Source organism: Mustela erminea, chromosome 5 (genome assembly GCF_009829155.1).
Source record: "Mustela erminea isolate mMusErm1 chromosome 5, mMusErm1.Pri, whole genome shotgun sequence".
In the NCBI taxonomy this organism is placed as follows: Eukaryota; Metazoa; Chordata; class Mammalia; order Carnivora; family Mustelidae; genus Mustela; species Mustela erminea.
In genome coordinates, this window is record NC_045618.1 from 98,567,069 (window position 1) to 98,594,431 (window position 27,363).

General features: G+C 41.9%; 1 pseudogene; it reads left to right on the forward strand.

Moving 5' to 3' along the window:
• LOC116590211 overlaps nucleotides 1-27,363 on the forward strand; it is an 89,117-nt pseudogene that overhangs the window by 59,868 nt on the left and 1,886 nt on the right.

A 27,363-nucleotide genomic window follows, 5' to 3' on the forward strand; every position in this document is an offset into this window, starting at 1 on the left:
ATACCTATACCAAAAAAATGAAACTTTTTCACCCTCTAAGAACCAGTTTTTACTCCCTTTTATCCCAGTGCGTGGGGGACGATATCACCCTCATTGAGAATGCAAGTACTTAGATGCTCCATGTTAATTAACCACTTGATTTGATTTGATTTGAGGTAGCAAAGTATCATAAATAAGGCATATATCTGAACCAGACCGCCTGGATTCAAATCCATGTACTACCACTGCCCAGAGGTATGACCCTGAACAATGAACTTCAATGCACCTCAGTTTCCTCATCTGTAAAATGGGAATAATAATGATATGTACCTAATAAAGTCACTGTGCTGATTAAATCAGTTAATATACGTAAAGTGTTTAAAATAGCACGTAGCACACAGCAAGCACTATACAAGTGGTTGTTTTATTAGCAAATCCAAGAACACTATCATGCATTGTAAGTATTACAAGCTTATTTTAACAAAGAAGAAACATACATTCAGAGAAACATAAAAGCCATTCTCCAGGTGGCAGACTGCCCACTTCTCACTTTGTCCTCACATCACAGAAGGGAGAGGGATCTCTCTGGGGTCTCTTTTTAGGTACATGAATCCCACTCCTGAGGGCTCCAAACTCATAAACTAATCCCCTCCCAAAGCCCTCTGCCCCCCCCCAGGACCATCGCACTGGGCACAGTGCAGTCTGAGCCCAAGCAGCCTCCCTACAGAGACAGAAGTGCTTTCCCAGGAAAGGGGCCAAGTGCCATCCTCTCATCTTAGGATGAGGGAAGCCATCTGGTGTCATACAAAGTATCCTGGTCTAGGAGGCAAGAAGTTGAGAGCTCCTGGTCTAGAAGGCAAGAAGCTGAGAGCTCCTAGGAGCTTAGGCCCATCACCCAACTTTCTGGTCCTCAGTTCCTTCACATGTACGTGAGAAGAGCTAGCTCTACAGATTCCAAAATAAACTCATTAGCACACCCAGACCCTCCAAAAATGCCATGTTTCCTTAACCTGAAAACACTGAGCAGCAATTAATGAAATGTCATTAGATCATATCAAAAATGATGGTTTTATGTATATTTGATCTAATTTTAAAAAGTGCTTATGGCCTACAAAGGTCTTAGAGTAACTATCAGGCATTTGTTTTATATTAAGATTTTATTATATTGGAGAAGTTTTGTGCATGTGGTTTTGAGTCTTTTTTTTTTTTTTAACTTAACATTCTACTGTGAACATTTTCCTATGCCTTTAAGTGACTTTGAAAAGCACAATTTTTAATTGCTGCTGATGTTCCCTCATGGGGGTAAAGCCATCAGTAATTTGGTTAATGTCTCTCTTGTTGGATCATTAGGTTGTTTCCATTTTTTTTGTATTAAATATAAAGCTACCAGAACGTTCTTGTACAAAGATTTTTGTGTGAATCTCTAATTGTTTCCAAAGGATAAATTCCTAGAAATGGAATTACAGGATTCAAGTGGGTACATGTTTCAAGGCTCTTGGACATAGTGTCAAATTACCCAGAAAAAAGTTAATATCACTTTTTACTCTCATCAGCAGTAGAGAGAGCCCCCTTGTCATCTATATGCCTCAGTTTCCTCATCTGTAAAATGAGGATGATAATAGTGTACCTACAAAGGTCACTGTGCTGATTAAATTAGTTAGTTTAGGCAACATGTTTAAAAGAGCGCCTACACTCTGGTCACCTATACTTTTGGCATTTTTCAATATTTGTCAATTTGTTAGGTTAAAAAAGCAATATATTATTGCTTTAAGTTATATTTATTTGATTATAATTGGAGTTAAAGACACTTCCTTCCATATTACTTCTTTTCTGAAGTATCTGTTTATGTCCCTTGCTCATAAAAGGAAAACTTTCAAACCTCCCTCCAATAATGCCCTTTATGACACAAACTAGTTAATGATTCTTAAAACTAATGGAAATTTCCTTAACATAACTTTGTGGCTCAAAAATTCAAACAATTTCTATTTTTTTTAATTACTTTGTCTTATAACAAGTATCACTTTCTTGCAAGGCCAATAGAAAAGGAAAAAAAAAAAAGCAAAGGTTTGATTTTTTTGTAATGACTTTCAGAATGAGCCACGACTGAATCAGCATATAAACAGTCTTAAGAAGGCTCATCATCTCTTCTTTAACCGGAATAATTGTATGGAAATAGTAAAAAGCATCATCCAAAACTTTCAAACATCCAGACTCAAGTGTTTCTTCACTATGGTCCCCCAGACACCCCAATATTCTGAGAGAACCCCTGGGAGAATCCACTCAAAAGGCAGATCCTAAAGGGCCTTTCTTATACCCTTAAATAGAATCCCAAATGACTAAACCCTAGAATCTTCCTATTTCACAAGCTTTTTGAGTGATCATTGAGGAATTACAATGCTAAATTATGCCTTATTTGCCAGAGTTCATCGTTTGTAATCTGTTTCACAAAAAATAATTAAATCAAAGTTAGAAATTCTTTGTCAGAACTATAATAAATGCCTACCAAACTTAAAGTGTTATTATTTCTGTTAAACATGAATCTCCAGGTAATCTGTTAACTGATCAACACAGACAGAGAATTTGCCCTTGTCCCAGACCCCCAATTCCAGCTTTGCGACCTTAATAAGTGACTTACTTTGCTAAGCCTTGATTTCCTTGTTTGTGTAGGGGAACACTAAGGTGCCTGTCTCATAGAATCGTTTCAAGAATTGACTTAGACTATATATGCTCAGTGTCTAACACAATTTCTGCCACCAAAAAAAAAAAAAAAAGGCAGTTGTAACGTCAGTGGGATGAGAATTTGTGCTGCTGAGGAGAAGGAGTCTCTATCAACAGCTAAATATTACAGAACACTACAATTTATAAACCACTTTCACAGAAATATCTTATTTGACCCTCTGAACATTTCAGTGAGATAGGAAGAAAACATTGTTATTATATCCCTTTTACAGATTAAGGCAACTGAAGGCTGATGGCCGCTATAAAGCTATGTGGTCACTAAGTGGTGGATCTTGAACTTCTGCCTCTGGAACCCAATATCTCAACACTTGTAGAAAACATAAAAGCACCGAGTCTCCTAGAGACTATAGTCCCTATAGCAATTTTATGGTTGGAAATGTTCTCTAGTGTACTCAATCTAAAGAACACTTTGCAGGCCTTAGAAAGTACAATAACAGTTAAATGAAAATCAGAGCAGTTAGCATTTTTTCCAGAATCTTCACCTGTTCTAAATTACATCCAGTTTCTTCAAGAGAGACCATCGTGGCCATGTTCAAAACTTCCATAATACAAAAATATTCTGGACAGGTTTAAAGGACTGCTCAAAATGGCCTCTTCCTCTGAGACCCCACAGCCCCTTCACACTCAGAGCCCTGGGTTCTTTTCCTGGCTCTCCTTATGGCTCCCAGCTATGAGCAACCTCTTCCTTTGCTTGAAAGAGTGTTTGCATACTATTCATGGTGAGATTTAGGTCCAGATTAACAAAATGAAAATCCTGTGTCCTGAGGTCTCCACTAATGAAAACAGATCTTATTTTTATTCAATTCCCTAAACTCCTTAACATGGAAGACGCCCTCGTCTGCTCCATTTTTCTTTAGGTTTCTCCACTACCAAAAATATTATCTGAAGAATCATAAAACTATGGGAGAAACAACTCATTGAGATGGTAAAAAGCATACCACTCTTCACAGATCGATGCAGCATTCGAATATAGCCTCATTCTGTGTTCCCAGCTTCAAGTCAAGGCCATTCATAGTTCACGACTTCATAATTACCTCCAATTAACAGCTCAGAGGCTGAGCAGCAGAGTGACTGGGAAGCACAGAAAGCTACAAATCTGTTTTGCAGTAGTGTGTATTTTTTTTCCTCCCTTGATTTTCTTTATTGTTGTTTTGCTTGTTGCCTATTAGCATACCTCTAGGGAATGTTTCAACGATGTAATGTTAACGAGCAAACACTTGTGAGATTGCCAGCCATTTCGAATGACTTTCTTTCTTTCCAGGGCACAGAAAGGGGGAAAAAATGAACGGACACATTGTTATGCGGCAAAATAGAATTATGCAGAAAACGCAAAATTATGCACAATATTATTTATGCAGAGCACATCCCTGAAAAATTCAGGGCATCACTGATTAGCAGTAAGAAAGTAGGAATAGATCTGAATATTACTGTCTACTAAAGAATCTCGTTAATACAAGAACACCAAAGGGGTGCCTGGGTGGCTCAATCATTAAGTGTCTGCCTTCTGCTCGGGTCATGGTCCCAGGGTCCTGGGATGGAGTTTTGCTTCTCCCTCTGCCTATAGCTCCCCCTGCTTGTGTTTATTCTCTCGCTGTCTCTCTCTATCAAATAAATAAAATCTTTTTTAAAAAGCAATCTGACAACTGTCTGAAAAAAAAAAATACATGAACATCATGGGTATTTCGCAGCAAGAATCAGGAGTTACTGTCCCTAAGCTTAGAGATCAAATGATAAGGTACCTGGAGGGGTAAAGGAAGTAGAGATTTGGGAAGGCAAGAAGTGTACAAAGGCCGGTCAGGGACTCAAAGCTCACTAGATAATAATAACAAAACAATAAAAACAATGGCACTATTATGAACACAGTTAATGTCTACTGAATGCTTGCTAAGTCACGGGCATTAACTCATTTAATCCTCACAACCATTCTTTAAAGTAGGTAAAGTTATCGACTCATTTCGCAGTTGAAGGAACTGAGGCTCAGAAAAAAAGAGGTAACTTGCCTAAAGTCACAAAGCGAGTGAACAAGCAAAGGCAGAACTGAAACTCTTAAACCTGCTCTGGAGCCCCTTCTCCTCATGGCTGCTAAAGAATGGGGCTCCACCACTGGGGTGTTCTAGACCCAAGCTTTTATCTTGTCAGGTTTCTAGGCCCTTGTAAAGCTGATGAGAACAGTGGACATTTCCTCAGAAAATGCATATAGGTTCATACCAAATTCTGCAAATAATCTTGAGGACATAAAGTTTTCTTAAGGTTTATTCTTGGCCCCTTGTGAAGACCCCTGTTTTAGATGAAACCAGTAATGAAACTGACACATGGGGTTAATTCTGAACACTCATAGATGCAATAAATTTCTCTAAGTCACAAGACGTCATGCTTGAGGAACAGTGAGAAAAAGGACATGTGAACCATGACCCTTCTTTTCAAGAGAACTTAAGACCATGGCCCTTCTTTTTCCCTCTGAGTCCACGCTAAGGTTTTGTGCTTGCAATTCTATGTTATCCTTGTAGTTCTAATTTGTGCAACTAGCGCTCATTTAATGCTTCCTCTTGGTGCCCTCAGTACCCAAGAGCTGTTATTACTGATTACAGCAAATGGAAGAAGGGAGGGAGGCACGGAGGGAGGAAAGTGGTTCTGTAAATGTCACCCAGCTGCAGGACTCCTCTGTTCCCTGGGCCCTCTAAACAACTCATCGTGTCCTCCTTTTTCTCAGAAACTTTATGCTTTCAGAACTTCCAGGTACAATGGACACCAAACTAATAGAACAATTCTATTTTCTTTGAAAAAAGTAGTAATTATATCAGCGACTTACTAACATATCCAGCAGACTCATGCTGGTAGAGCCAATTGTCTCCACCATGAGGGGGTTTGAGGGTGACGTCCACTGTGCCAAAACCCAGGCACTTCCCAGAGGCGCCCACAGCCTGAGAGTACCAGGTGGGATGGAATGAGAAACTCTTCCTGCCAGACTCAGGAAAGACATCACAAGGACACTGATGTTTGAGCAGGGTCCTACAGGATCAGTCAAGAACTGATCCAGTAGAGAAAGGAGAAAGAGTGTGGCAGGTAGAAGGACAATTTGGAACAAGAGCTTACAGTGGTGGGAGGGGACCGTGAGAAGTTCTGAGTCCTGGAGGAAAGGCCAGAAAGATGGGCCAGGTCAGACCATGAAAGGTCACATACCTTGGGCCAAGAAATTAATTGCATCCTTGAAGCTCCTGGTTCTCAAACTTTAGTGTCCATAAACGTTACCTGAGTATTGCAAGTCCCTGGGCCTGCTCCCAGAGCTTCTGATAACAGGTCCATATTTGACAAACAGGTGATTCTAAGGCAAGGATCTTCAGAGCATACTTTAAAACAAACAAAAACGAGCATACTTTAAAACACACAAAAACAACAACCCTGCTAAAGCAAAGGAAGGGCTGCTAGGAAACTAAACAGTTTGCCAACAGAGGAGCTGTTTTGTACCCACTGCACAGAAGATAACATGCACATAGAAATCCACAGCCCCATTTGGCCACATCCATAGTGATTCATGACTGTTACAGTTTCGTCCAAAGACACTCTGCCCTTATACCAGCAGAGAGAGACGGGCCCGAAACAGCCCCCCAAGCCCCACCCCCCCACACACACACAGTCCATTCCCGGAAAGACTCACCAGGGGACAATGCCAGTCATGATGCCTGGCCTTACTAGGTACTCAGTGAGGGCTATGCACAGAATCTCCTCTTTGACAATGGAATACAATGCAGCCATCAAAAGAAATGAAATCTTGCCATTTGTGATAACGCGGATGGAACCAGAGGGCATTAGGCTTAGCGAAATAAGTCCATCAGAGAAAGACAATTACATATGAGCTCTCTGATACGAGGAAGTTGAGAGGCAATGTTGGGGGGGTTGAGGGGTAGGGAAGGAATAAATGAAACAAGATGGGAACGGGAGGAAGACAAACCATAAGAGACTCAATCTCACAAAACAAACTGAGGGTTGCCGGAGGGGAGGGAGGTATGAAGAGGGTGGTTGGGTTATGGACATTGGGGAAGGTATGTGATATGGTGAATGCTGTGAAGTGTATAAGCCTGGTGATTCACAGACCTGTACCCCAGAGGCTAATAATACATGATATGTTAATAAAACAATAAAAATTTTAAAAAAAGAAAAAGAATCTCCTCTCTGAAAAAGGAAATCTAAGCCCCTCATTTCAGCCATTCAGAAATCTTATAGTAGCAAAGACCCAGCTGGTACTTTTACCAGCAAAGACACCAGTCCCCAAGATAATGCAGGTAAAACAGTGGTCCCCTATAATGGGTTTATCCACTCTCACTCTATAAAAGGGTTTTGGAAGTTCTTCTTTGAAGAGAAGCTTATGATGACAATATCCCTCTAGGCAGTTTCCATCTACTACTGGTTCAGGTGGGAAGACATTGCCCAGATCTTCATACTTAGCTGTGGGAGTCTACTCTGAGTACCTGGGGAGGTGTGGATTTACTCCCTTGTTTATCAGCAGGAAACAGGCATTTAGCTCTCCAGAGAGCTGTTGAGAACCTTTCTTTATGCCACATAGACCAGTGAGCACGGGATCCCTCTCAAAGGCACCAAATAGCCTCTGAATGAGCAATGTGTGAGCCACTCCTGAGCTCGCTGAGTCTTGTCCCCTTGTATGGCCTTCACTGAGAGTCAAACTTTTCATCTTCATCAAGGAGGGATTCAGCACTCGGTGCCAGGGACCCTCTCTGTGCTCGACTCACCTGCTTAGGGAGTCATCACATCCGAAGTCTTGACACCCTTGGCCTCACCACTTAGAAGGAATGTACGATGTCCACCAGTCAGCTGTTGGGACCTAACAGCATAAATATTTGCCCGGGGTCACTCTAATAGTCAACTAGTTTCCCTGGAAATGGATCAGGCTTCTTACAAGACATGCAGTGGGGGGGAAAGGTAAATACCTTCCCTCTAAGACCGTTCAGTGTTGACTTCACTAAAACATTCCATTATTGCACACTGAGTACGAGAAGAGACATGGGGAGGACCTGATTTCATGGTGATTAAGTGCAGCGTAATTGTCGAAATTATTTGCATTTGTCTGAATAACACTCACTTTTAAGACCATATCATTTAAAGCAAATTGTTGGATATTATTTTTTTTCTGGCAGCAATAATCAGACATTTTTCATAAAATAGCTTGCTTCCAAGAAAATCGCCAAATAATGGCAGAAACACACCCAGCTCTAAATACAATGAAGCATGAGGCGGCCAAGTCAAGATTAAAACGGCTCTCATGCTGTGGAGACACTGAAATGCTGTCTTGCTGTTCCCGGGCACACTGGGAGCCGCTGCTGAGGCGCTAATGGGCCCCACACAGTCCTTCAGAGTGGCTTCCTCGCGGGGTGTCTGTAATAACTGGCCTTCGGGGTTTACCAGACAGAGGAAACACAGGGCCCAGTGCTCTTGGGAGAACAAAAGCTTCTCTGCACCAGGGTTGATGTGCAGGCTTCCACTCAGGTCTTGGGCTGCTTCCCACAGCCTGTCTGTTTGCCCCCTTGTTCCGGTAGGCCGCACAGGAGGTTCCCTGTTCATAAAAGCCACACCAGAGACCTCCATATAGACCTCCAGGAGAGCTGGGGAATACTGGGACCCCAAAGCTAATTATTTTCCTATCGCCACCTTGCCTCCCTTACCGCCAGCAAAACGAAGGGCCCTTCAAGAGACTGTCTGCTTTTTAGAATGAGTTCTTAAGTTACACATCTCCTCGCAACCCCGATCCTGTACAAAGCTATCTCCAATGCTTGATAATGACATCTGGGTTATATTTCTGAATGAGAACTACAGATTTAAAACCTCTTCTGATTCATTTCACATACTGCTTTTGCATTTGTCTTCAGTTCCGTCCACAAGGGTGTGCTGAGTGTCTGAGTGGACCCCTACCTCCCCCAGACCACTCAGATCAGAGCCAGCCTCTCCTCGGGTGGTCAGGCATCAGCAAGCCTGCCCTCTTCCCCTGTCCAACCACATCCCCTCCCAGTCCTTGTCAGCCACCCTCCCCAGAAGAAGCTCCAAACCATCAGCTCACCACCAACTTTGAAGTGTCACACAGGTCCTCCAGTGTTCCTTCTGTCCTCCCTGTGATGCGGCATATTGGTACCCAGGCCTACGTCTTCCCAGAAACTCTGCCCAGTCTCCTTCCTACTTGTTCTCAATTTGTTCCTCTATCTCCTCCCAAGTGCTCCTCTTGATTCATCCCACGTTCCCCCAAGTCTTTGCTGAGGGCTGCTACTCTAGAAGGCTCTGTCCCTTCTGATGTTTATCCCATTGAAATATCTGATTTTCCTCTTTGCCTTCACATAAGTATAGCTTCTTCCAAATGGGATTTGGAGTTTGTAAAAGTGGAAACCAGGTCTCTTTTACTTGCTGTGGATTCTACTCACGTTCCTCTAATGCCCACCATGTGCCTGTCACACTGGAAGGATCAAAAATGGTACTTACTCTAGAGTACACACCAAATAAATAAATAAATGTCTGTTGGTTTAATAAACAAGCTCAGGAATTTTAAGAAACAAAACAAACAAACAAAGAAAAGCAGAGACAAACTAAAACGACAGACTCTTGACTACAGAGAACAAACTGATGGTTCCCAGGGGAGGGGAGGAGGGTAGAGGGGGTGGGTGAAATCGGCGACGGGGATTAAGGACGGCCCTTCTCATGATGAGCACTGGGTAAGGTAGAGAATTACTGAATCACTGTCTTGTATACCTGAAACTAATGTAGCTGAAACTAATTCCAGTATGTCAACTATGCTGGAATTAAAATTTTTTTTAAAAAGCAATAAAATAAAATAAACGTCCAACAAGCTCATTGGATTCCATAGTTTATTCTTATTCCTATCGGGATGAAAAGCCTAATAAATTTGTACACATCCACTCTGCACATATTTTTAACCTAGAGGATGCCATCGCTGCTTGAGCAGGGATGACATCATTTTAAGCCTTGAGCTTGAAACTGCTCACCATGGCAGGGAAAAGAGTCTGACCAACACCAGTCCAGTCATCCCACTGGATGGAATGAGCAGAGGGGATGAAACTCTGACTCCCCTGGGACCCTTTGCACTTGGTGGGATGCAGAGCCAGCTTACGAATCTGGCATGAAAGAAGCACAGTTTTGTGCCCACTGAGCCCCCGCAGGCCCTGATTCCCCAGGGATGTGCCAGCACCCAGCGGGGCCTCCACGGTGAAGGTTCTCCTGCAGCTCCCCACCCCAAGCTTATGCTTCTCACACCAAACAGAGATACACACCAGCTGTCTACTGAGGAGATAGCCATTCCCAAAAGTAGCCACATCAGAGAAACTTCAGGAGCACACCAGCCCTCAGGACAAGCCTGGGAGGCCTACAAGGGAGCAGATATTTGCCGCTGACGTGCCATCTTCCCCCAATCCAAGCCGTTCCGGGGATGACAAGGGACAAAAGATAAACCACATGGAATTTAAAATCCTGGTTCCAGGGGCGCCTGGGTGGCTCAGTGGGTTAAGCCGCTGCCTTCAGCTCTCAGGGTCCTGGGATCGAGTCCCGCATCAGGCTCTCTGCTCAGCAAGGGGCCTGCTTCCCTTCCTCTCTCTCTCTGCCTGCCTCTCTGCCTACTTGTGATCTCTCTCTGTCAAATAAATAAAATCTTAAAAAAAAAAAATCTTGTAAAATCCTGGTTCCAGGACCTGTGTGACCTCAGGCAACATTGCTTAATATCTCTCTCTCTCTCTCTCTCTCTCTCTCAATTTCCTCATCTGTAAAATGGGAATTCTAATAATGCCTACTTCCCTGAATGTGGACAATTAAAATGGTCCAAACAAGTGACACAGTCAACACAGTGCTGGTCACTCTGTCAGGGATCCTAATTATTATCACTAACTGTTATCACTGAAATCCAAATTTGGACTTTTCCTCGGTTGTCCCAAATGGCCCCATGTCAAGAATCCATTCTCTTTTCCCTTCCTACTTGCCCACTTTCATCCTTCCATTTTCTCTTTCATTTCCCCTTTCCTTCACTGTTTCAGAACAAGCCCTGAAATTACATTGGAAACAAAGGCAGTGATGGCTCCGTGTCAGGCCTGACTCCTGGTCCTGTATATCACCCCACGGCTCCACCAACTGTCCTTTCCTCACACGGACAACCTCACTTCATTTCCTTTCCATCACCATCATCTCTGTACTAGACACCCTTTAGCTTCTCAGAAAACAGGGCACTGTTTTTGAGACTTTCCCTGTGTATCAATTAGGAAACTGCAATCAAAAACTTTCTCATCCAGCTTGTTGGAAGATAATGAAGCATCCCAGTATCTTCCATGTTGACCAAGACTCACCCAGAAAGTAAATTATTTTAGAAAAAGAAGACGTCTGTGTATGTATGCTGAAAAAAAAAATGGAAACTTGTCTTTGTTCATGTGAAATGCTCTATATTCAATGAAGCTGTCTGGGTTCTATTTTCTTTCTTAAGAAGTAAAGTACAATACAGAACATTTGTCTGGGTTTTCCTGGAATTTGGTATGCCTGTGGATCTTGCTTTATTCTCCATTTACTGAACCTTTTGTTATTAATATTTTAGTCCTTCAGCATGTTTCTGTTGTACTAATGGAAAGCATTTTGCCCTCTAGGAGCAAAAACTACATCTAATAGCTCTGTTAAGATGCCCTTCAGTAAATTAGCAAAGAATATAGCTTTATCTTTTATTTATTAAATAATGAGACTTCTTTCATAAATAGCACTTTTCCTCATCTAGTGTGTACTTGAAAAGACTCTACGGGTTGAATAATGTCTCCATACCCTACTGTGACAGGCAGAATAATGGCCCCAAAGATGTCCCTATCCCATTCCCCAGAATCTGTGTTATGTTACCTTCGAAGACAAGAGCTGTCACTGAAGTTAAGGACTTTGAAACAAGATTATCCTGAATTACTTGGTTGGGCTCAATCTAATCATATGAGTACTGAAAAGTGGAGACATTTTCCTAACTGGTGATAGAGACACAGATACAACCACAGAAGAAAGGTCAGAGAGATACAACATGAAGACTCTACCCACCATTGCTGGCTTTCAGAGTGGTGGAAGGAACACCAGCCAAGGAATGCAGGCAGCCTCTAAAAGATAGTAAAGTCAAAGAAACATAGTGTCCTCTAGAAGCTCCAGAAAGGAAGGTGGCCTGCCAATTCTTTGATCTTGGCCCAGTGACACCTTGATCTTGGCCCATGTTAGACTTTAGAACTACAGAACTGTAAAATAATGACTAGATACTGTTTAGTCCACTAAATTAGTGATAATCTATTACAATAGTAATAGAAAATAAACACATCCGCTCAGAACTAACCCTTTTATTTTAAAGCCAAAAGAATGTGAGGTTCTAGGGTGCCTGGGTGGCTCAGTCAGTTAAGCATCTACCTTCAGCTCAGGTCATGATCCTAGGGTCCTGGGATTGAGTCCCATGTCGAGCTCCTTGCTCTGTGGGGAGCATGCTTCTCCCTCTGCCTGCCACTCTCCCTGCTTGTGCCCCTTCTCTCTCTCTGTCTCTCTCTCTCTCTCTCTGACAAATAAATAAGTAAGATCTTTAAAAAAAAAAAAAAAAGAAAGAATGTGAGTTTCTTCTAGTATTCTAGAGAGTTTCTATTAGAAATAGACTGGGTTTCATTTGCACTTCTTTGCATATGGTATTCAGTTACTGATATGGAGTCACATGAATGAATTAATGAATGAATGAATGAAGAATGAATGTGTAGTGACTGGATATTCCAAATAGACACACAAAAAAAGTTGGAGAAAAAATAGACAATATACTAGTTTATAAATTATAGAAGTTATGAACTGTATGATCATTCAGGAATATTGGGCTGGTACCAAACCAATCTGTCAAAAGAGAGTCTTGATCCCTTCATTTGGAATGATCACAACCATAATCAGGAAGTCAATATGTGGGCTGGTATTATTTTGCTAAAGACATCAGACAATTACATAATTTGATGGTCTACTGTGGCAGAATAGTACTGCTTCTGTTAATGAATAGAGTAAATTCCTAAGCACAATTCTTTGTCAGAAACTTGGTTGAAATAAGAGACAGAGGATTCCCCTAAGCAGAAAAGGAAAGGTTTAACTTATAAACGCCCTGTTAAAGTAGCACTAGGATGAAAATATTGTGAACAAACATAAGTGATTGGTCTCAGATTGTCCCCAGCTTTGGGTGGGGGAAAGGAAGGTGCTGGGGTGGATGGGAAAGATTGACAGGCTAAGTTGAGAATACTGACGTTCCACCTCACAGAGGGAGTCACCATCGATTCGATTAGACAGAAGCATCTGGAGGCTAAGGCTATTTATTTCTTCAAAATGATACAAACTCAAGCCCAGCATTGCACAATTTATATAGGCTTAAGGTTTTTTTTTTTTTTCCAACACTGCTGTTGCAATAGATCTTCCTTTCCAGAAAATTCCATAATCAAATTATCAGCATATATTGTGAATTCTAAAAATTAGATACTTGCAATGGTGAAAGAGTAAACAGAAGCAGCCCCAGTTAGATTTTAGATTCAGTGAGGTTTCTGCATAATTGGCTATGTAATGTGAAAATTCCTGGTTGCATTCACTCTCCTCAAAAGCCAACTAAACTCACAGAATTGCAAGTAGCAGCTCCCCCTGAGATTCACAATACAAATTAAAACGTTACAGATTTGAGAATTCCACTTTTTCCATTAGGGGCTGTGTACCAATCACATTTTATTTTTTTCATATTTGATAAATTGACAGATGACAGAGCCCATGATGAAAATAGTGATAGGTCTCCCTAATTGCCATTCAAAGTAAATTAATATATTCCTACCCTTAGCCTTCTTTCAGCAAGTACAGTCAAGTATTCTCATTAAACTCGGACAAAACAGAAAGGCATCTTCTGGGAAGTTTTGACTAAATATAATCAGAACATGCACCAGAGAGATCAGAGAATATGTACATCTGGAGACTTCAGAGTCAGTCCTCTTTGACTGCACACTTACTCCCTTCGTTTAGGATAAAACAGTGGTTTGGCAGTGATTGTATTGTCTCAGCTGAGTTTATATTAAGTTACTAACATCAGAGAAAACTTCTACTCAGCCTGACTTCTCTCAAACCAGATCGAAAGTTCTCTGGTTATAGCTACTGTAAGTCTCAGACACTCAGAGGGATGATTCCAAGTCCCAAACTTTCTATTTTACTATCCCCAAAGCCAATAAAATGTCCCCTAACCTGTAATATTTCTGTATCTAAAAACACCTTCTAGCTTCACACTCCCAAAGCAATAAAAAAGTCTTGCTACAGGAGCTGAAGACATGGTATCACCACATCCCTCATCCACTTGTCTCCTTCAATATAGAAGAGTCTTCAACATAAGCCTCTTCAGAACAGTTTCAAATCAAAGCTGATCCATACAATATCCAGATTCACCAAAAATTAAAATAATAGATACTAATGGAACAAATTCTTTATTTCTATGCTTGGAAGACTGCTCTCAGATTACACAAAATCCATTCTCAAAGATTTTTCAAAAGATACTAAAGAAAGCCATTCTTCCTAGACTGTGTCTTAAACTTGAACATGTGAGTTTTCTCATGATACCTGAAGGTAGCCCAAGTGAAAAGGCATATTTAGGTCTTTATACTTCTGCTGGGTTCCTTTTCCATCCACCAGCTCCCTCATGTGAAGGACAAGATACCAAACCGACAGTGAAATCAGGGAAGTCAAAAGAACAATAACAGACCCACTCTATTACCAAAGATGTTTGTAAAAAGTGGGACTGCAAAAGGAAGCAGCAAATTATGTAAGCGATTACAAAGATATGAAAACTTAAGTTTGGGAATAAGCCTGGTCCCCTGGCTGCTCCTGTCTCAGCTTTGGTACTAACAGTCATTGAAGCTCCTTAATTTCCACAGCAAGAGTCTGAAACCAGTTCAAGGCAGATGAGACTGGCATAGTGTACTACAGGCCAGTACACTACTGGTATAGTGTACTCAGGTCTAAATGCCACATCTGCCAATTACTGGCAATGATTTAATCTCTCAAACCCCAGTTTCCTCATCTATAAAGGAGAATAAACAGGTCTATCTCACAGGATTGTTATGAAGATAAAAGCATACCACATATGTATCCACATATACTGGAAAGTTGTAGTGGAGTCCATATGAAACATGGTTTATGTGAGAAAAGGAGTAAAGAAAAGAGCTGAATGAAGAAATTTCAACAAGATCAGGGATCCCCAGCAGGATGAGGGGAAGGCCAGACAGAATGCTTCTGGTGGGAAACTCTGAGGAGGATCACAGGAAGTTGATTGTAAGCAGAAGCAGTAATTAGTGATTGTTACAAGACCCGGAGGCGTGACCACCATTTGGCCCCAATCCCAATGTCAATTGGGCTGGATATAGAAACAGAGAACTAAAAAGGGTGTTGCAAGCATGGGGCTCAATCACCCTCCATGTTTAAGAAGTTAGCGAGAGAAGCAAAGAGCTGATCAGCTGAAGAAATAGAGCTCCACTGTCTGATCCTACTATGTCCCAGGGATCACTGAGCTGTGACTGACATGAGAGGGGCTGATGTCTAGGGCAGAATCCCAGGGTCAGTCCATGGGAGGAGTACCATGAGGAACATGGAGTTTTCAGGGGTACCAGCATCTGGGGCATTTTAGGAAACAGATAACTGACAACATTCAAGCCACACGGACCACAGAACCTGGTCTACGGGACCCATTGGGAAATAAGCTCCTACTTGAGAAGCACCAGCTTGTACCCCCTTCACAAATGCTCTCACAGGAAGAGTGTAGGACAGAAATTGAAGACCTGAACCCCTTGATGCTCCACATGCCCATAATCTCTCCCAACATTAAACTGTTCTTACAAAATAGCCCTAAAATTTTGTAGCATTCAAAGATGGCACCACAATGCCATCCAGGTAACACAAGTGCCTGGATGAATAAACTCAGGTATTCCTGTGTAGAACAGAAGGATGTCAGTCAGTCATACTGAGTGCATAGAGCCCATCACCGGCCAAACAATGTAGCTGCTCTTTACCACTTGATGAGCCAAGGAGATAAACACAACCACAGGACCTGTGCCTCCAAAATGGCAGGAAGGGTGAAGAAGACACGGATTCTTGCTCCACTCTAACATATCCTGTGACCTGGGGAGAGCCTTTCGCTGGGCCTCAGTTTTCTCATTTGTACAATGAGAAAATTCTTTCTAGCACCTTCCACCTATAGATCAAGGATCGGGGTTTGAAGCTTCAGCCACTATTTCCTGCTATAACAAGATTCAACACCACATCTGGGACCACAGTGAAAGTCAGGGGAAATTGGCTCTTTGCCTAGAAATGGTCTGGAATTGGTCATGGGGTTCCTCAATCCTGGAATAGGGGGTTAGTGGTGAGAAGGAAAACATTTTCCTCTAGCTTAAGGAAGCGTGGTGATACCATCTGGCAGCAGAATGAAGAATGTGGTTCTATTTCATCCTTGTACTTCCTCCCCCACTCTAGTCCAAAGCTTCCTGAAGTAATGACTGACTTAGAAAGAAAGTACTAGAAGCCAACATTATTTCAATTAAAACTATCAACAAGTCTAAATGTGAGGAATGGTTATTAAAAGGAAAAAATTAATTCTGCAATGTGCCTAAAATACAGATTGTCTGCAAAGTGGCCCATGTGGTATAAATACATAAACCTAGTAAATCTTGTGTCTTAAAACTCTTGGCAAGAGCCTTTATTTGACTAACCCAGACTATTTTTTTTTCCCCTGGCCCAGATATAGAAGAATTAGTGCCACTGAATAACATATTAGGCGCTTGCTTTTTGTAGTAGATACATTGTTCTTTGTACTGTTCTAATGCCTTGTCATATAACTTAACTGCCACCTGAACAAGGAAGCAACTATTCACATTTTTTTAATACATCTTAGCTGAAGATTCAAACTAAATTCAGGATCATTTGATTCTTTGATTCTCTATCCTCTTTGATATATGTGTTTATACAATCAGCACAGGAATGATTATTTAAAGTTTGATTTTTTTTCTGAAATGTATTGTCTATTGAGTTCAATGAAATGCAGAGCAGTATTTCAACATCTCACTGGTTTTGAAATTTGGTTTCTAGTTGGCAAATCTTACATTTCTTTCCATTTTCTTTGAAATGCTAAGAAACCATGTGTGTATGTGTGTTTGTGTGTATTCTTTAAAAATTTATAGTCAGCTCTGAAATTACAATGTAATAGCTTTAAAACGGTCCAGAGTGCCTCTAATGGGAATGAATTATAATGGAAAGTATCAAGAAAGGCTCTGAGCATTATTTGGAAAGCAGCTTTGTTTCTATCTTGGTTTATCCTTTGCCAATGGCCCCATTAGGGTATCACTCAATCAGTCTCTCTGCTGGATAGCAAGTTTACATTCACCAATGTACTAACCAGTCAAACAAGTGTAGAAAGCTCTACTTGGGTAGAGCCATAGCCCCCTTGAGAAAGGAGAAGCTTTCTCTTAAGTATTTTCTAATTCCACCAGTGCTAGGCATGCCAAATGGGAAAATTCCATTGTCCTTTTCACAAAATGTATTTCATGCCTCTTCCCTTGCCCCTTCTGTAAAAGCTCCATGGAGCATCAAGACAAATGCCCTCTTCTAAATGAATGAGAAAATATTTCACACCACAGGGTGTAATGAAGTGAGCTGCTACTTAATTCTTTAGCCTTACAGAAAGGCATGTACCATTTTAATGGTGCGCTAAAAAATGTAACAATTAAATTAATATAACAGTAATCACCTACAGTTATGAAGTACTTATTACATCCTGGACTCCTCTACTGTTTCTGATACATTGGAATGAAATCCTTTAATCTTCAGGCAGATCCACACACAAACTCTAGGCGGCAGTATTGTCCCAATTTGATAGATGAGAAGGTCGAGTCTTCCAGTAATGTCCTAGGATCAAATTAAAAAGAAATCAAGTAGAGGGGCAACTGCGTGGCTCAGTGGGTTAAAGCCTCTGCCTTCAGCTCAGGTCATAATCCCAGGGTCCTGGGATGGAGCCCTACATCGGGCTTTCTGCTCTGCAGGAAGCCTGCTTCCTCCTCTCTCTCTCTCTGCCTGCCTCTCCACCTACTTGTGATCTCTGTCCATTAAATAAATAAATAAAATCTTTAAGAAGAAAAAAAGAAAGAAATCAAGTAGAGCCAAGTTCTAAGCCCAGTCTGATTCTAAACGGGCACTCCTAGCCAGTCCTATATGCTTGACAATAGAGGACATTTTAGAACATCAACAGATGACTTGGAATTAGTGTAAAGAAGAAAAAGCAGTGTTACTTAAATCGCTTTCTGAAGAAGTCCTTTCAAAAATAAACCTGTCTTGATTATGCACACGCCTTTATTTTTTTTTTAAAGTTAATATTTAGTAGGTGCCTAGTATGTGCCAGGCATTTCTCTATCTTATATGTATTATATGGATCCATATAACCATTACCATTTTAAGTCATTCCAACGACCATCTTCCAGATGAGGAACCTGAGGCAGGTAGAAGTTAAGCAACACAAGGAAGGCTACACACCCAGTGTGGAACCAGGTGGTTTGGCCCTAGAGCCCAGCCTCTTAACATGACCCTAAGCTATGGACGTGTTCACTAGTGAAAACAAAATCCTAGGGACAGCACCTGGGGAAACAAAAGCCAGACAATGAAACAGCAAAGCTGGGTCTACATAAGAAACTAACAGGAATTTAGGAATAGGGCAGAAGACAAAGAAGGACCCAGAATCATCTCAATGACCTTCTACTCAAGTCCAAAAAAAAAAAAGATGAACAAGAAAAATCTGAGTCAGAAAGAGACATAAGACCACTCAAAATGGAGATGTGTTATATTTTATTTCAAGTTGCTTGCTAAGTAACCATCCCATGACACACAGAGCCTTGAGAGGGGGCACTTTTGGTACCACTGGAATCGGGATGGTGTCTGCAGCATGGAAAAGGGCCAGTAAGCACTGGAGATACAAAGCATAATGTCAGCTGAGATGCCTGGGATGAATGGAGCCATCTTCCATTGATCTACAGAGAGGAGAAGACCCTCCACAAGAGGACGGAGACGGAAGCCAATTTCATTCAGTCTTAATGGACAATCCCATTGCAACTAAAGGAGGAGTTGGGGACACCAAGGCAGCTGAAATCTGGGTTGGGTTAGACTAAAATCTTCTGATTTCTAAAATTAAATACACTCATTCAGTCAGTATTTATTGAGGGCCCACTGCCTTCCAGGCTTTGTTTAAAATAATAGGAACACAGCAGTGAGCAAAACAGACTCAGTCCCTGACCCCTCGGAGTTTATAATCTAGCAGAGAATACTGACAATTAAGCAATAACATGCAGTGCCATGTGACAGAGGACACAGTAAGGGCACACCAAGTGCCAGGGAGCAGATGACAAAGGGCCCTACACTAACCCAGAAGATGTGAAGCTTCCAAGGAGGTATGTTTATGCAGACAGGTGGAGAAACCACTGAGGAGAGTCTGGAAGATGCTCTGCATGAATGAAAAGGAGGTCCCGTCTGGAACTTCTCTCAGGAAAAGGAAAAATAAGGGGAGCGGTGGCAAGAGATGAGGCTGTGGAAAGAAGGCAGAGTCGGATCACCGAGGGCTTGGAAGCCATGTTGAGCAACTGGGGGCAATAGGAAGACAATCCATGTGAAACAGGGTGGTGATAAAACCAAATGAAAGCTGCACTTTTTAAAGTTTAAAAAAAGATAGGTGAAGGGGCGCCTGGGTCGCTCAGTTAAGTGGACAGCTCTCAATTTCGGCTCAGGTCATGATCTCAGATCTAGCCCTGTGACAGGCTCTGCACTCAGCACAAAGTCTGCTTGAAATTCTCTCTCTCCCTCTGCCCCTCCTCTCCCTCCCAAGCCCTCCCTCCACTGGCATTCTCTCTCTCTCTTTCTCTCTAAAATAAATAAATAAGTCTTTTTTAAAAATAGGTGAAGAGGGCATCAAAATTAGGTTTCATTTTCCTGAGCTGAAGATCTGTGGTATTTTTTTTTTTTCAGTTGACAAAGATGTCACTCCTACAGTGAGATTTATTCTGGAGCCATCTATAACCATCTTCACATAGGGTGTAAATTTGCATGGTGCCCAACAGCAAAGGCCATTCCCCATATAATCTGGGGACTGAACCCACAGTTATCACCCTTCTGTCTACTGTGTTGACTCAGATTTCACAAAATTATTTTATTTATTAAAAATGCACCTTCAGCCCCCCTGGGGCTGTGAAGCCGGACAATGAGAAGCAGGAGCGAAACCCTGAGGAGTCACAAGAAATCAAAGCTCTGCGGAAAGACCTGGAACAGTTTGCCAAGCTCCTGAAGCAGAAGAGGATCACCCTGGTATATACTCAGGCTGATGTGGGGCTCACCCCGGGGGTTTTCTCTGGGGAGGTGTTCAGCCAAACCACCATTTGCTGTTAGGAGGCTCTGCAGCACAGTTTCAAGAACATATGTAAGCTGTGGCCCCTGCGGAAGTGGGTAGAGGACGCTGACAACAAAAACCTACGGAGATATGCAAAGCAGTGACCCTCAGGCAGGCCTGAAAGAGAAAGTGAACAAGTATGGAGAACTGCGTGAGAGGCAACCTGGAGAACACGTTCCTGCAGTGCCCAAAGCCCACCCTGCAAGCAGATCAGCCACATTGCCCAGCAGCTCGGCCTTGAGAAGGACGTGGTCCGAGTGTGGTTCTGCAATCGTCGGCAGAAGGGCAAATGGTCAAGCAATGACTATTCCCCACAAGAGGATTCTGAGGCTGTTGGGTCCCGTTTCTCAGGGGCACCAGTATCCTTTCCTCTGGCACCAGGACCCCATTTTGGTACCCCAGGCTATGGGGGCCCTCACTTCACTATGCTGTACTCCTCAGTCCCTTTCCCTGAGGGTGAAGGCTTTCCCTCTTTGTCTGTCACCACTCTGGGCTCTCCCGTGTGTTCAAACTGAGGTGCCGGCCCTTCCCAGGAGTGGGGGCCCGAGGAAGGGGGAGAGTGCGGAAAAGAGAACCTGGGGTTTGTACCAGGGCTTTGGGGTTAAGTTCTTCATTCCTAAGAAAGGATTTGGGAATACAAAGGGTACGGGGGCAGGCAGTCTGGGGGGACTGGTTGGAAGGAAGGTGAAGTTCAAGGATGCTCTTGTTTTTAATCCCCGCATCACTTTCTTAAATAAAGAAGCTTGGGACACAGTAAAAAAATAAAAATAAAAATAAATAAATAAAACAACGCACCTTCAGGGGTGCCTGGGTGGTTCAGTCAGTTAAGCATCCAAGTCTTGGTTTCATCTCAGGTCATGAGATTGGGCCCTATGTCAGACTCCGTGGTCTGAGGGGAGTCTCTCCCTCTGCCCCTCCTCCCACTTTCTCCTCCCACTTTCTCTCTCGCTCTCAAATAAATAAATAAATCTTTTTTAAAAAATGGACCTTCAGCGCAGGTCAAACACTATTCTAAGGACTTGACAAATAGCTCATTTAATCCTCATAGCAACTCTATGAAGTACGTACTCTTATGATCCGTATTTTACAGATGAGGAAACTGAGGCTGAGAACAGTCTCACAGCTAGTAAGTAATAAAGTAGGATTTTAACCACTGGTTTCATAGCCCATGTACTCAAACCACTACCCTATGCAGCCTATCGGATTGATTTTGAGGAGGCTAAAGACAAAGCAATCTAAGTAGGTACAACATTCACTAGTCATTTGCAAAAACATTTATTGAGCCTGAGACCAGAATGGGGAAACAACCATAAACATGGCTTACTCCCTGCCTCCTAGCCCACCGTGGCCAGTCCAGCAGAAGAGACAATACCCCAGGGCGCCTGGGTGGCTCAGTGGGTTAAGCTGCTGCCTTCGGCTCAGGTCATGATCTCAGGGTCCTGGGATCGAGTGCCGCATCGGGCTCTCTGCTCTTCCGGGAGCCTGCTTCCCTATGCCACCAACAAAGAATTCCTGCAGAGGTAGATGCTACAGCTCACATTGAAGGGTAGGTGGGATTTGACCAGCCGGACAAAGAACAAAGGAACACAAGAATACATCAAATGGCTTTGTTTGGGAACTAGCAAATTATTCAATGTGGCTAGTGACCAGGGATCCCTGGGGGAAATAGCAGGTTAGGGGATTGGAGAGCTAGGATGCTTCAGGCTTATCTGAGCAGGACTGTCCCCTGATAAATACAAGACAGCCAGGTTCTCAGAAAGCACATGTTCTGCTCATAAAACAGATCATACAGTAAGAACGCCCTAAAAGCAACCATCCATTTGTCTCTGTGGATCGTTTTACTGTTTCCTTGGCAAAAAAACCTTTGCCAAAATCTTTCTCTCCAGGTCCAGGATCTTCGCTCTGAGGCCCAATTTTTAAAATACACATCCCCCAATCCTTTCCCCGTGGACCTGGCATCCAAACCTTGTGAGTAAATTACGGATTATCCCATGCCAGATGGAGTAATACCTTATAAAAGGAGTGACTACTCCACCTCAGGACTTCTGTCCCTCTGAAAAATAACTGAACTCTACGCCAAGGATAAAAATAAATCCCTAAATCCCAAAACAATCATTTTAAAACGCTCTATCATCTCCTGTCCCATAAAAGACCCAGAGCAGTATTTTAGAGGTGCATGCAAGCTTCTTCAAAACACCTCCAGCCACTGTAGGTTTTCACATTCCTCTTCTAAAAGTAATAGTCAAAATAATTCTTCTTTTTAATTAATTGTTTTGATTTCTATAAACATTATGCTTATAGACTTTAAGCCAAGAACATAATTTGACAAACCTAATTGCACACATGTTCATATGCACTTCGTACACAAATACATAGTATGTTCAAATGAAAAGGTCAGGATGGAACTGGAATCAAAGAGGCATAAAATTAATTAACATGACTTTATTTTATTCTGTATTTCATGCAAAGAGTTTCCCAATAACTTTTATTCTTGATGACTTCCAACAACCCCACAGGGAAGACTAATATCTTTTAGGCATGAATATTGCAAATAATAAAAGGAGGTCCATAGAGATCACAGTGTGGCTACGACTTTGTGTGAAATGAAGCAGAACGTTGAGACAAAATGTAGGTCATTCAGGAGAGAAAAATGCTCATGAGGAAACAAAGAGAGCCTCTCGTCCAACCTCCCCATTTCATAGATGAGGAAACAAAGGTTCAGAGAGAGACCCACAGACGCATGGCCCAAAAGTAGATAACCATCCCACAGTCACATTCTCTGACATCTAGTTCAATTTTTTTTCAGATTCTTTACTTCTCCAACTATTTTAGATATAACTCCTAGAGGTTCACATAAGAGAGTCACAAAGGGTTCAGCAGCGCAGTACAAAGCTCGAGTATCAAATGTGCTTGAAGACTGGAGAGGAAGTAATGTTTTACTAATTTAATATATAAATATTGGAATAATACAAAAATAGTACAGGTTTTTGCATTTTTAATTGCATGAATTTTTCAGCATGTTGCAGAAGACTTCAAAGAAAGGATGTGCTTGTGGAAGTTTCTTTGGACCACCCCCACAGACTGTCCAGGGGATCAGGTTGTCCCACAAATGTGGAGTGAGCTTTTCCCACACGCCAAGCTCTAGCCTGGGTTTGATCCTGAAAAGCCTAAGCTCAAAGGAAAACCTTTGAGCAGGACTAACTCCCGGGCCTGGGTCATCCTTCTCCAAAGCAAGGAAGAGGAATGTGGTTCACTTGTAGGAGAAGTAGAAAAGAAGGGAGCACTTTGGGAGAGCTACGGAACAACTGTTTCATCTCTAGAAAGCAGAGCCAGCCTGTCAGGAGTGCTAACATTCAGAAGAGCAGGTGTATTTTTTTTAAAGATTTTATTTATTTATTTGACAGAGAGATATCACTAGTAGGCAGAGAGGGAGGCAGAGAGAAGGGGAAGCAGGCTCCTTGCTGAGCAGAAAGCCCCATGTGGGGCTCCATGTGGGGGTCGATCCCAGGACCTTGAAATCATGACCTGAGCCAAAAGCAGAGGCTTAACCCACTGAGCCACCCAGGCGCCCCAGACGTATTTCTGACACTAGTTATAAAGGCTTGTGTTTGCTCTTAATGGCAAAGCAGGAAGGCTGGCTCCCCCACTAGACATGAAGAAGACCTGAGTAAGCCACACAGCCAGGCCCTAGGGACCACAGAACTCTCTTATGATGGGCCCGCACAAGACTACAGTCTAGAATGAGAGACACACCGTCCCACGACAGGGTTTTCTCACTGTTCCCTTAGCAAGAAGGAAGTGGGTCATGGTCATAGATCAAAGTCCTCGTAGTAATTTGTCTTTATTTCTAAGGCTCCTACTTCTACGTTAACCTTATCATGCTCTAGGCTCTAGCCCTGCTGTCTCTCACAAGTTCTCCCTGCTCTTGGCTCTAGGAAAGAACTTCTGCTTTCTCTGGGCCCACCCTTCCCCCAGCCTCCAGGTTCCAGAGCTGCATCTGTGAGTTGTTGTTGTTTTTTTTTTTTTTTTTAAAGATTTTATTTATTTATTTGACAGACAGAGATCACAAGTAGGCAGAGAAGCTGGCAGAGAGAGAGGAGGAAGCAGGCTCCCCGTTCAGCAAAGAGCCCGATGCGGGGCTCGATCCCACAACCCTGGGATCATGACCTGAGCTGAAGGCAGAGGCTTTAACCCACTGAGCCACCCAGGTGCCCCTGCATCTGTGAGTTTTTGTGTGCTTCATCTTTTGTTCTTGTTTCAAACCCCAAATTCTATCTTTGTTGTGACCACTCACATGTGAGTTGCCCTCTGCCTTAGAGCATTCCTAGATCACATATAATAGTAGATTAGTGATTTGCCTTTCCTATTTCCATCAGCTATATTTATTACATCAAAAAATAAATCTCCTGAAAACATCTTTGTCTAGAGAGAACTTTTCTTCCTTTCTCCATGATTAATTTCTCTTTCTGCATGCAACATTTTTAAAAGCATTTTGCTGAGGGTGCCTGGGTGGCTCAGTGGGTTAAGCCTCTGCCTTCAGGTCAGGTCTTGGTCTCAGGGCCCTGGGATCGAGCCCTATATTGGGCTCTCTGCTCAGATCAAGCCCCATATCGGGCTCTCTGCTTTCCTCTCTCTCTCTCTCTCTGCCTGCCTCTCTGCCTACTTGTGATCTCTCTCTCACTCTGTCAAATAAACAAATAAAATCTTAAAAAAAAAAAAAAGCATTTGCTGTCTTTCCAGAATGTTAAACATGTTTGTTTTTCTTTTTAATTCTATTAACTTAGTCATAGAACCTCTAATATCAACAGGAAGACACATTCTAATAGAACTGAGAAATATCAACTTAAAAGCTTTGGAAAGGCAGATGAAGCAGCATTATAATCACCAGGCTCGGAGAGAATAGAGGGCAGTAGTGAGATGCCAAACTAAAAACAGGCATTACAAGAAAGCCTGATCATCAAAGGCCATCCTATGTCCAGGATGCTAACAGCCAGGTACACATCTCCTGTGAGGAGACTCAGGAATTTGGGGGAGAAACTGAATGACCCAGAGAAAAATAAGATCTAATGATCCTAATCTCGTGAGGCTTCCTTAAAAATAAGGTTCACTTACAACCTGATTACATTATGGAGAAGTCTACCTTACACATACAGAGTTTTCTCTCAGCCCTTCAGTGCCTCAAATTTACATGGGAACAGACAAGCAAGGATCACTAGAAATCGGAGGAAAGACTTCAGTATGAAAGAGGGAGATCACAGAAACAAATAGAAAAGCAGCACTTGAAGGAAATGGGAAACTTCAAAGAAAGGAAGAGAGAAACTTTGTAAAATCTGTATAAAATGCCCTCTGTGAAAAGAAAATAAGGCTTTCAAGAAACTTGTGGAGCTGGTAGGATGAATGTGTGCTTGAGCTTCTGGAAGAAGTTAATGATTGGCATCAGACAGCTCTATTGATGCAATTTGGAAATACAGCAATAGGCACAGAGACAAAGTCAATAAAAAATGAGATAGTAGGGGTGCCTGGGTGGCTCAGTGGGTTAAGCCACTGCCTTCAGCTCAGGTCATGATCCCGGAGTCCTGGGATCGAGTCCTGCATCGGGCTCTCTGCTCAGCGGGGAGCCTGCTTCCTCCTCTCTCTCTCTGCCTGCCTCTCTGCCTACTTGTGATCTCTGTCAAATAAATTAAAAAAAAAAATGAGATAGTAACAATTCCAGGAATAATAAAAATAAACTTGGAAGGGGCTCATTACTTAATTATTGACTTTAAATTTCATTGATTACCCTGGAATGTTATAGTCAACCTGAAAAAAAAATTAGCACAAGGAAGGAAGCCTATCATATTATGTCTGGCAAACATGGGCTCAGCAATGTGAAATATTTACAATAGTCATAATAATGTAAGTAGGATTACTTACATTATTTGGTTACTTAACCAAAATTTGTGATCTAAAAATATGTCCAAATACTTTATGTGCATGAATTAATTTGGTAAAAGTAAAAATTTTTAATTTAAAGTGAATAAGAAAAAACTATGGAAAATTCTATGGCAATTACTCAAGAAATGGAATTACCATGTGATCCGTAAATCTCACTTCCAGGTGTATACCCAAAAGAACTGGAAGCAGGATCTCAAAGGTATTTATACACCCATATTCATAGCAACCTTTCTTGCAATGGCAACCCAAGTGTCAACAAATGGGTGAATGGATAAACAAAATGTGGTATATTCATACAATGGAATATTATTCGGACTTAGAAAAAAAGAAAATTCTGACACCTGTCACATATATGAACCTTGAAGACATTATGCTCTATGAAATAAGCCAATCACAAAAAGACAAAGACTACATGATTTCACTTTTATGAGGTACCTAGAGTACCTTGAATTCATAGAGACAGAAAGTAGAATGCTTTCTTTCTCCGTAGAATGGTAGACCAACTGCTGGGGACTGGAAATAGGGTGGAATGGGAGTTCTTTAGTAAGTATAGAGTTCCAGTTTTGCAAGATGAAAAGAGTTTTGTACACTGGTTGCACAACAACGTGCTAACACAACTGAATTGTATACCTAAAAATGATTAAGAGGGTAAATTTTATGTTATATGTATTTTGCCACAAATTTTTAAATATTTAAAATAGGAAAAAAAATTTTAAATAAAAAATAAATAAATATGAATAAGGGTAAAAAAATCATGATGATCCAAAAATATTTGTAAGGTTTAACTTCAGTATTGAAAAACTATTGTACACATAAAAGATACCTCATTATCTAGTGACAGACTTTCTCAAGATCCATCCATTTATTTGAGAGAGAGAGCATGGGGGAGGGGCAGGGGGAGAGGGAGAAAGAATCCAAGCAGACTCTGTGCTGAGTGTGGAACCCTCTGCAGGGCTCAATCCCAGAAGCCCAAGATCACGACCTGAGTGGAAACCAAGAGTTGGTTGCTTAACCACCTGGGCTCCCCAGTGCCCTGCTAGTGACAGACTTTAAATTTCACCAACTATCCTGAAATGTTATTCCCAATGTGAAATAATAATTTCTCAACAAATCCGTGTTTTCTTCACACATAGATGAGCCAGTGAATAATGAAATGTTTTTGTTCTGTTGGTGGCAGTGGTGGTAGTGGTGGTGGTTTAGTAATGTAAGGTTTAGTGTAGTCATATTTTAGTTTCAATCACTGAAGT